Consider the following 9388-nt stretch of genomic DNA (forward strand, 5'->3'; position numbering starts at 1 on the left):
TCAGTTGGTTAAAGCACCATCCCAATACTCCAAGGTTTTGGGTTCAATCTCAGGTCAGAGCCGTGCATGATTCAACCAGTGAATGCAAAAATAAGTGGAACAACAAATCGATGTTTCTCTCTCTCTCTCTTAAAAAAGAAAAAAAGAGACCAATTGTGGGCCCATAGCCTGGGCCAGCCTCACGCGGGTGCCTGGGCAGTGCGCCTTCACTTCCCCCAGCCTTGAGGGTCCCTGAGTTGCTTTGGGATGATCGGCCAGAAGATACTCTACTCCTTCTTCTCCCCGAGCCCCACCAGTAACCAGCATGGTGGCCGTAACTGAGGAGAGCGGGGTTGCAGTGGTCAGTCCTGCCAAGAAGGCCCGAGTGGAGCAGGAGGAGCCCAGCACACCGCCCTCGTTACCACTGAGCCCCAAGCAGTGGGTCCGCATCCAGAAGAACAAGGCCGCGGCCCTGCTTAGACTCTCGGCTCAAAACGTGCCAGTGGGTTTCTGTGAGAGTTGGAAGAAGCACCTCAGCAGAGAGTTCAGAAAACCATGTTTTATAAAGCTAACTAGAGGCCCAGTGCATGAATTCGTGCACGGATGGGGTCCCTTGGTCCGACAGGTGATTGAGGCCTATCAGGGGGCTGGCCAGCCAGGGGGAGGGGATGCGGGAGCACACTGACCACCAGGGGGCAGCTCCTGCGTTGAGCATCTGCCCCCTGGTGGTCAGTGTGCATCATAGCAACTGGCTGACTGGTCATTCCGGCTGTTCTGGTCGTTTGGTTGTGATGATCATTTAGGCTTTTATATATATAAATGGGATTTGTTGCAGAAGAAAGAAGATATTACACTGTTTATCCACCCCCACACCAAGTCTTCACATGGACCCAAATGTGCAACATAAGAGACGCGAAGGTTGTCATCCTGGGACAGGATCCATATCATGGACCCAACCAAACTCATGGCTCTGTTTTAGTGTTCAAAGACCTGTTCCATCTCCCCCCAGTTTGGAAAACATTTATGAAGAGCTGGCTACAGAAATAGATGGTTTTGTGCATCCTGGCCATGGAGATGTATCTGGGTGGGCCAAGCAAGGTGTTCTCCTACTCAATGCTGTGCTCACCGTCGGGCGCATCAGGCCAGCTCTCATAAGGAGAAAGGTTGGGAGCAATTTACTGATGCGGTTGTGTCCTGGCTAAATCAGAACTTGAGGGGCCTCATCTTCTTGCTCTGGGGCTCCTGTGCTCGGAAGAAGGGCAGTGCCATCGATAGGGAGTGCCACCACGTGCTACAGACCACCCATCCCTCCCCATTGTCGTGTACAGGGGGTTTTTTGGGGGCAGACATTGGTCGAAAACCAACGAGCTGCTGCAAGAGTCTGGCAAGGAGCCCAGACTGGGAGGATCTGTAACCCTGAACTGTAAGGGAGGGGGTCCTCCAGGCAGTTTCTAGAAGCTGCTATTGAAGGATTTGTCAGTGACAAAGCAGAATTTAGAAAATAATTTCTCTAGTGATCCTTAAGCACTATGCAAACCAGGGGGAAAAGTTTCAGTAAAGGGGCCATGTGCCAGGCTGCCCAGGAGTGGCAGCGTTATCCAGCAGAGACTGTACCCTGTGACCACGTGTCTGTCTCAGGAACTTGGCTTTGGCTTAGAAGACATGTCAAAGTTTGGGGAAAGGAGAGGACGTCAAATTCTCTAGACTCTCCTCCCCTCTGTTCCCTTAGTGCAGGGGTCCTCAAACTTTTTAAACAGGGGGCCAGTTCACTGTCCCTCAGACCGTTGGAGGGCCGGACTATAGTTTAAAAAAAAAAACACTATAAACAAATTCCTATGCACACTGCACATATCTTATTTTGAAGTAAAAACAAAACAAAACGGGAACAAATACAATATTTGTATTTGCATGTGGCCCGCGGGCCATAGTTTGAGGACCCTTGCCTTAGTGGTTGAAGATGGGGAGAAAAACACCTTTTTAGTATCTAAGTCAGCCGCTACTCGCTTTTACCTGTAGGTTAAACGTTAGGTTATAAGGTGTTGGGTGTTTTTATATAGAAAGGCCCCCTTCGCACATGGGCCAGGTCCACTGCCCTTTGATCCTTTACAGAGCCCTCAGGCCCCTCCTGGAAGGAAATGGGATTTTTTAAATTTATTTTTTTTTGCCAGTTCCCAGAAATTAGGGGTCAGTTTCCTGATTGTAGCAGAAAAGAAAATTCCTAAGAAACAGTCCCTGCTGTGAGCCTTCCGACTGGCAGAGGCCAAAATACGTGGGCGGGGCCTTGTTTATATTGTTCTCCGGGTGTTTCTAGGAACAAACAGTGGAAGTTGAACAGGAAGGAGAAAGGGGGATTTTTTTCTTTAAGAGGGGAAATGGTTTTCTCCCATGTGTATCTTGAACTGGGAGAAAAGGCAGCATAGTGCCAAATGCTGTTTTTTCTGGATTGAAATCACTTTGGGATACCACTTTCTGAAACACTGGAGAATTTAGCTCTTTTAAAAAATTCTTATTTGCATGGCTGATGTGGTTCAGTGGTTGAGGGTCAACCTATGAACAGGAGGTCACAGTTCAATTTCTATGTGGATGTTTTGTATCTTTTTAATCCCTTGTTTAAGAAACCATCTTTATTAGGTCTGAACCTCCATCCTAGGTCTTGTTAGAGATGCTGTTAGCTGGGCTCAAAGTTAAACCTGCTAGAGTTTGCTAATAAAAAGTTGTGGAAGTTAAAAAAAAGAATCCTGCAATATGCTAAAAGGGTTTAAAAGAGAATAAGAGAGACTGAGTTGTTTTGTATCTTTTTAATCCCTTGTTTAAGAAACCATCTTTATTAGGTCTGAACCTCCATCCTAGGTCTTGTTAGAGATGCTGTTAGCTGGGCTCAAAGTTAAACCTGCTAGAGTTTGCTAATAAAAAGTTGTGGAAGTTAAAAAAAAGAATCCTGCAATATGCTAAAAGGGTTTAAAAGAGAATAAGAGAGACTGAGTAAAATACAAAATTAGTTAATGGACTATAGGCCAATAGAACCATAACCATTGAAGTTATGTGTTCTAGTACACAGACATTACTTGCATCAGTGTCACATAAAAATTACGTTCAATTCATTTACCTCCTACAAGTTAAGATCTAACTTTACAAAGTCTGGGCTCTTAATCAATCCTATATAATAAAAACGTAGTATGAAAATTGTCCCCTTGACCAGGAGTTGTCCGGGAGTTCGACCAGTGGATGGGGTCAGCTGGAGGAAGGGAGGGAGGCCCCGGCCGGCAGCTGGCAACCACTAGGGACCCTACCAGTGCACAATTTTCATGCACCAGGCCACTAGTACTAAGTAATAAGCCTAAGCAACCATCCAACTGTCCAACCAGTAGCTATTATGCGCAATAACCACCAGGGAGCAGATGCTCCGACTGGTAGCTATGAGGCATACTGACCACCAGGGGGAGACGCACAATGCAGGAGCTGCTGAGCTGTGGTGACTTGGCAGCCGTGGTTCTTGGGTGACATAACTGGAACCAGAGAGGAGGGAACCCAATTCCAGGGTGCGTCACCTGAGAACCGCCCTCTCACAATCTGGACCCCTCAGGGGATGTTGGACAGCAGGTTTTGGCCCAATCCCCACAGGCCAGGCTGAGGGACCCCACCTGCCAGAGAAAAGACACTCATTCCACAGATGCCCTTCGAGCCACAGTGCCACCCCAGGTGAGGCAGGCCGGAAAGAGCCCACAGGAGGTTGGCTCCAGGGTGTGTCCAGCCCCTTCTTGCCCAGTCCCACCCAGCAGGCCACCTTCTAATTAATTTCCTTTCAATGTGCACAAATCCATGCACCGGGACACTAGTATTAAATAATAAGTCAAAAAGGCTACATCCTCATAATAGAATCAGAGTACTCTTAGGAAGGCTTATGAACTGATGCTCTAATATGACTCTAAAAGGGTACTTAGTAATTCTTTATGTTATTTCAAAATTTTAAATAATATTTCTTAACATAGAGCATGACCAGAGGGGTGCTGTCAGCTTCCCCCGCCACAAGGCCTTGTCCTCCGACCTTCCCAGGACACATGTCCCACTCCACTAGGCTTCAACTCTCCTCATGGGAGTTACCTCATGATTAGCATACAAGACTGAGGCACTGCCTCTGGAAAGCACCCATGAAGATGCCTGGGGCTTACCTGGGACAGGAACCAGAAGAATGGGAGTCTTGTCTATTTCTCTTCCTTTAATGTGTTGGCATTGGATTTCTTTAACTGCTAGATATTATAGTCCGGCCCTCAGGAGATAAGAAACAAACTGAGCATTCACAACGAGAAGGTGAATTCAAAAAATCCAATACTCTACATATTAAATTACTTTTGCAATGGCCAGAGTTATCCCAGATTTTATCATGTTGTAATTTTTTAAATTTTTACTAAATTTATTATTTTAATTTTACTAACATCGGTTAATAAAATTATGTAGGTTTCAAGTGTACATTTTGCAATACATCATCTGTATATTGTATTGTGTGCTCACCACCCAAAGTCTGGTCTCTGTCACCATATATTTGACCACCTTTACCCTCTTCTACCTCCCTCCACTCCCCATTTCCTTTGGTAACCACCATAATTTTGTCTCTGTGAGTTTTTATTTGTTTGTCGTGTTCATTCATTTGTTGCTTTCACATGTATATCCCATATACGAGTGAAATCATATGATTCTTGACTTTTTCTGTCTGACTTATTTCTCTTTGCATGATACTCTCAAAAGTCATTTATGTTGTTGCAAATGGCAATATTTCATTTTTTCCGGTGGCTGGGTAGTATTCCATTGCATATATGTACCACATCACCTTTGACCAATCATCTATTAATACTTCGGTTGTTTCCATGTCTTGGCCACCTTGGATAATGCTGCAGTGAACATAGGGTGCATATTTAGAGAAACCACTGAGTTATGAGATTTATGTTCCATAGTATTGGTTTTTGTTCTAACAAGCGAGCAATTTGTAAATGTTGTATGGGAATATAAGAACTAGATTTGTGTGTTATCTTTCAAGTACATTTTTTTAAGAGGAAAAAAGAGAAGAACAAGTTATCAGATACCAGGATAGGAGCTGTGACACAGTGAGCAGGTCCAATGAGAATCTTCCACATGGACACCCAGACCAGCAGGAAGTGTGGGTGTGTGGCCCAATGAGGAAGGACTGATGGAACGTGGGGCCGACAAGTGAGGGAGACACAGAATTTACTTTTATTCATTCAGTGTTTATTCACCATCTACTATGTTCTGGGCATTGAACTAGCAAGATGAATAAACTCAATCTCTCTCTTTCAGGGCTGGTATAGCCAAGGCATTTTTACCCTGGGCTTGTAGAAGAGGCTTCAGGAAGCACCTGAAATTACAAGCATAATATTGTGTTTATGTTCATTTTTCTGGGAAGAGAGTCCATGACTTTATTCAGAATCCCAAAGTGTTTGTGTCCTCAGATAGAACCCGAAGAGTAAGTAGACATGAAATATTAAGCAGAGGGCTCAGACTAACAACATTTGCATCATTAGCACCAGAGACCAACAACGTGAGCAAATTGTCATGCAGAATATGAGTAATGCCTGGTTAGAAAGTTTTCTTAGGGAAATTCCACAAACCTCCAGTGTTGAGCTGACCTAGGACAGGGGTGGGCAACCCCTGGCACGCCAGTAACTTTTGCTGGCACGTGAAACCCTCTCTAATAATCTTCCATTTACAATTTTTTTCCTAATATCAACTTTTTTATTTTTCAGATAAATTCAGTGTAGGTGAGTCTTAGATAAACAATTTTACATAACAAGTTATCTTAAAGACCACAGACATGGATTGACGAGAGAGGGAAGAGCAATTTCTATGCCTCTGCCTTAACTCTCAAGTAAATGTATTTTTCATCATCATATACTGTGTTTTTGTTGCTCGAATGAATTTCATTATTTCTTCAAGGTTCTTCCATACATACACCTTAAGAGATATCAAGTAGGTGTAACATGTTCTCAAAAAATTAGGGTTGGCACGCAGAAGAATTTTGAGTCAGAGATTTTGCTGGTTTTGGCACGCACTCACAAAAAGTTTGCCCACCCCTGACCTAGGACAATGGAGACTTACCTGAGCTGCCCTTAAGGTTACCGCTGCTTCTATCTGAAAAGTCCACCTCATTCTCTCTGCTTTCCTGGGGCCACATCCATGGAGTCTTTCTAGAATTTTTAAGCCCTCAGAGGGCCCTTATTCCTCTGAACTTCTGTATCCCTTGGCCTGTCTGGTCTTATTAATGACTCATGTATTTCTTTTCTGTGCATTGAAAGCATTTTTAGAGCAGGGACTGGAATGCAGAGGGTGTTACTGCTTTGTGTCCCAACAGCATTGGGCTCAGTGCCATCCAAATACAGCAAGTGAATGGAATTAAGTTTTTATTTTTTTGTCTTCTAGGTCCCCTGTGTAGGAGAGGGCGGATTCTTCCTCAGGTCCTCTGGACAGGAAGAGAAAATAGAGAAAGACACAGATGAGAACTGAAGGGGATGGAGTAATGACCAGAACTCCTATGTTGAGAATACAGCCTCCATTTTACTCTAGTTCTAACTTGAACCATTTCCTTCCCGAATTGTTTGGCACAAAAACATTTTAATGCTGCTGGAGGGAGGTGGGAAAGAAGATAAGGTAAAGAAAAATGGAGTTTAAAGAGACAGAAACTGTAAGAAGGAATACAAACTACAGATTCCAGAGAAAGGCGAGAAGCTGTGCAAACAAACAAAGAAGAGGAGAAAGTTCCCCGGACAACATGGGCTCATCATGGTGCATGCGTTGCCCACAGCTATGTTTGCACAAATATATCAGGGGTATCAAGAATGTTATAATGATACTCCATCACCCATGGTTCTCATTTTAACCACTGTAATAAGCAAAACATACAGAGCACATTGCTGGCTTTAAAGACTATAATTTTCTCTGAGGAGAAATATTGCAAAAAGGGAAAAAGAGAGAGAGAGAGAGAAGAAAACATGATATTTTGTTCTGTTCCTAAAAAAAGCATTTTTCCCCTTTCTTTGCTCCTCTTTCCTTTCATTAAACTGTCCTTAAGTGCTTTTAGAGAAAACTAAGTAGGCCACAATTCTGGGCTGCTGACTGAATAATTATAAGTCTGGGAGGTTGTTGGGATGGTCAGAGAGAGGCCCGGGTCTCTCTGAAAACCCAGAGACCCGTGGGGATTGTGCCAGTTGTGGCTGGACGCCTCACGTTGAAATGATTTCTCATTTTGAAGGAAAATCAGGGACATTCTTATCCTTATTAGTCCTCTGAGAAGTTGGGCCACTGCCAGATTTTATTGGAAAATTGCAACAAAAGAAATTAGAGATAGTGAGTTCTGCAAGGACCTTATATTCAAAGGGTTGCACTAGCAGCATATCAAAACCAGATTATTTCCAGATCAGCTCTGCTCTGTGAACTGAAACATACCCTTTGCTTTTTAAATAGCCACATCTCCTTCGATTGAGATTCTTACTGTTAACTATCGTCAGTTTCTGTGTGTGTAAGAAGTTGTTACAAGATCACCATAGGGAAAGTTACCAAAGAGATGGGAGGGTACTCTGACACCAAACCAAGGGGTTCAAGCCAACTGGACAAGCATCTTCGTGTCTCTTGGGACCCAGGAGATGGCTGGGCACATGGGCTGGGGGCCAGAGGAGAAGCACAACAGGAGTCAGGACACACTGCCCCCTGGAGGACAGGAGATAGATTTACAGGCTCATGTAGAAAGTGGTGACTGCAAGAGGCCTGAGAAGGAATAGGTGTGATGCTTGAATCCCTCTGCGTTGCCAATGTCTCAGGTGTGGCCCAGCATGGAGGGACAATACAGGCTCGGGAGCCAGACACACCTGGCTGGCATTGTATCTTAGTTTTTGCTCCTCATTTGTTGTGACCTTGTTGGTTGTTACCTACCCTTTCTTGGTTTCTGAAATGAATGGATTGTAGCAGAGAATTTCCAAGTCCCTTCTTATTCTAAATTTCAGAGATTCCTCATTTCCTAGTAACCTTTCTGCAAATGTTATGGATTTGCTCCAGGTCATAAGTATAGCTTCCAGGTGTTTGGTTGTTTGGTGTATGTATCCATTCCTCTCCTTCCCAAGACTCAAGTATCATAACATAATACCCTAACGTTTCTTAACCTGAGGTCCTCCTGTTCCAGAAGAAAAACTATTTTGGGTGGTAGGTGGGTGAGGGGGCGGTATTAATGTTAGAAATGTGAAAGAAAACAAATCATAATATTATTTGAACTCAACATAGTAAATTGTGACATGTGTTTTGCATATCTTTGTTTCCTGACAGTGTAAAGGTCACAAATATTAAAATCAAGAAGCTAAAAAGAAAGGAAAATCATGAGCACCCTCTCAAGAAAAGACTCACAACCAAGTTAGATTGTGTCTCTCCCTCCCCAAACCCCCATTTTGTTACTCAGCAATGTTAGTGTTCATCCCAAGAGACACCTTGTTCTGCCACTAATAGAGAAACACCTTCTCACTGCATTAGGCCCTGAGTCTTGCATTGTAATTAGCGTTTCAAGGTTTCTAAGTTCTGTTGAATTTTCAAATTCTTTCCTCCCAAGCCCTTGGGGTTAGATGTCCATTCGAGACCCGGTTCTCATGAAGCTCCCAAGGCCAGAGGTACAGCTGCCCATCCCTAGGCATTTCCACCATGCACGTCCCGTAACACGGACTGAATTGCGAGAGTCCTTGACCACCAAGGAGAATGGCCCGCAGCTTGGGAGGCTAGTCTGGGTCAGAGAGACCAGTTTGGTCACTTGTCATTTGCAGAAGGAATCTCCATGAGCTGTCATAAATTTGAGCGACCAGTATAGGCACAGTAAGAAAATGATTGGATGTGGATATCTTGTAGTGTTTTAAAAAAATGGTACTTAAAATAGAACCAGAATTCCGTAGGTCAGTGCAAACGTTCTCTGCTCTCCTGTGCCAACGGTGACTTTTGGAGCTCATAAAGCAGTTGACTATGCGCAGAAGCCTCAGCTAGAGACCTGGCCCTCCCACCTCCCCGGCCCTGGGTCAGCCTGATGTCCCGTCCTGGCCTCGCACTGGGAGCCAAGCATCAGGTGTCCTGTCAAATCAGTGGTTTGTTGGTTTGTTAATCTCTCTGTCCCAGTTCCCCCCGTACCAATGTAAGTTCAGGGAATGTGTTACAGTCTCCAAAGAAGCAGTCCCTTCAGCATTGCGATCCAATGCTGCCTCCAAACCTCCATGCCCCTCTTGTCCAGCTCTCTTTCCAAGAAGTCGTTTCCACTTGAGGCTCCCACTTTATAAGTGTCAGCCTGGCTTCTCTCATTGTTCTCTCACAGAGAGCCCTGTGAAGGGGGATTTGGGCCATATTTTCTTCTGCTTGGCAGGGTTCCCATGCGAGCTGT

General features: G+C 44.4%; 1 pseudogene; it reads left to right on the plus strand.

Annotated features, from left to right (window-relative positions):
- Positions 1–304: 304 nt before the first annotated feature.
- On the plus strand, positions 305–1393 carry LOC102766598 (annotated as a pseudogene).
- Positions 1394–9388: the final 7995 nt, after the last annotated feature.

The sequence above is a fragment of the Myotis davidii genome, unplaced genomic scaffold (genome assembly GCF_000327345.1).
Source record: "Myotis davidii unplaced genomic scaffold, ASM32734v1 scaffold167, whole genome shotgun sequence".
NCBI classification, from domain to species: Eukaryota; Metazoa; Chordata; class Mammalia; order Chiroptera; family Vespertilionidae; genus Myotis; species Myotis davidii.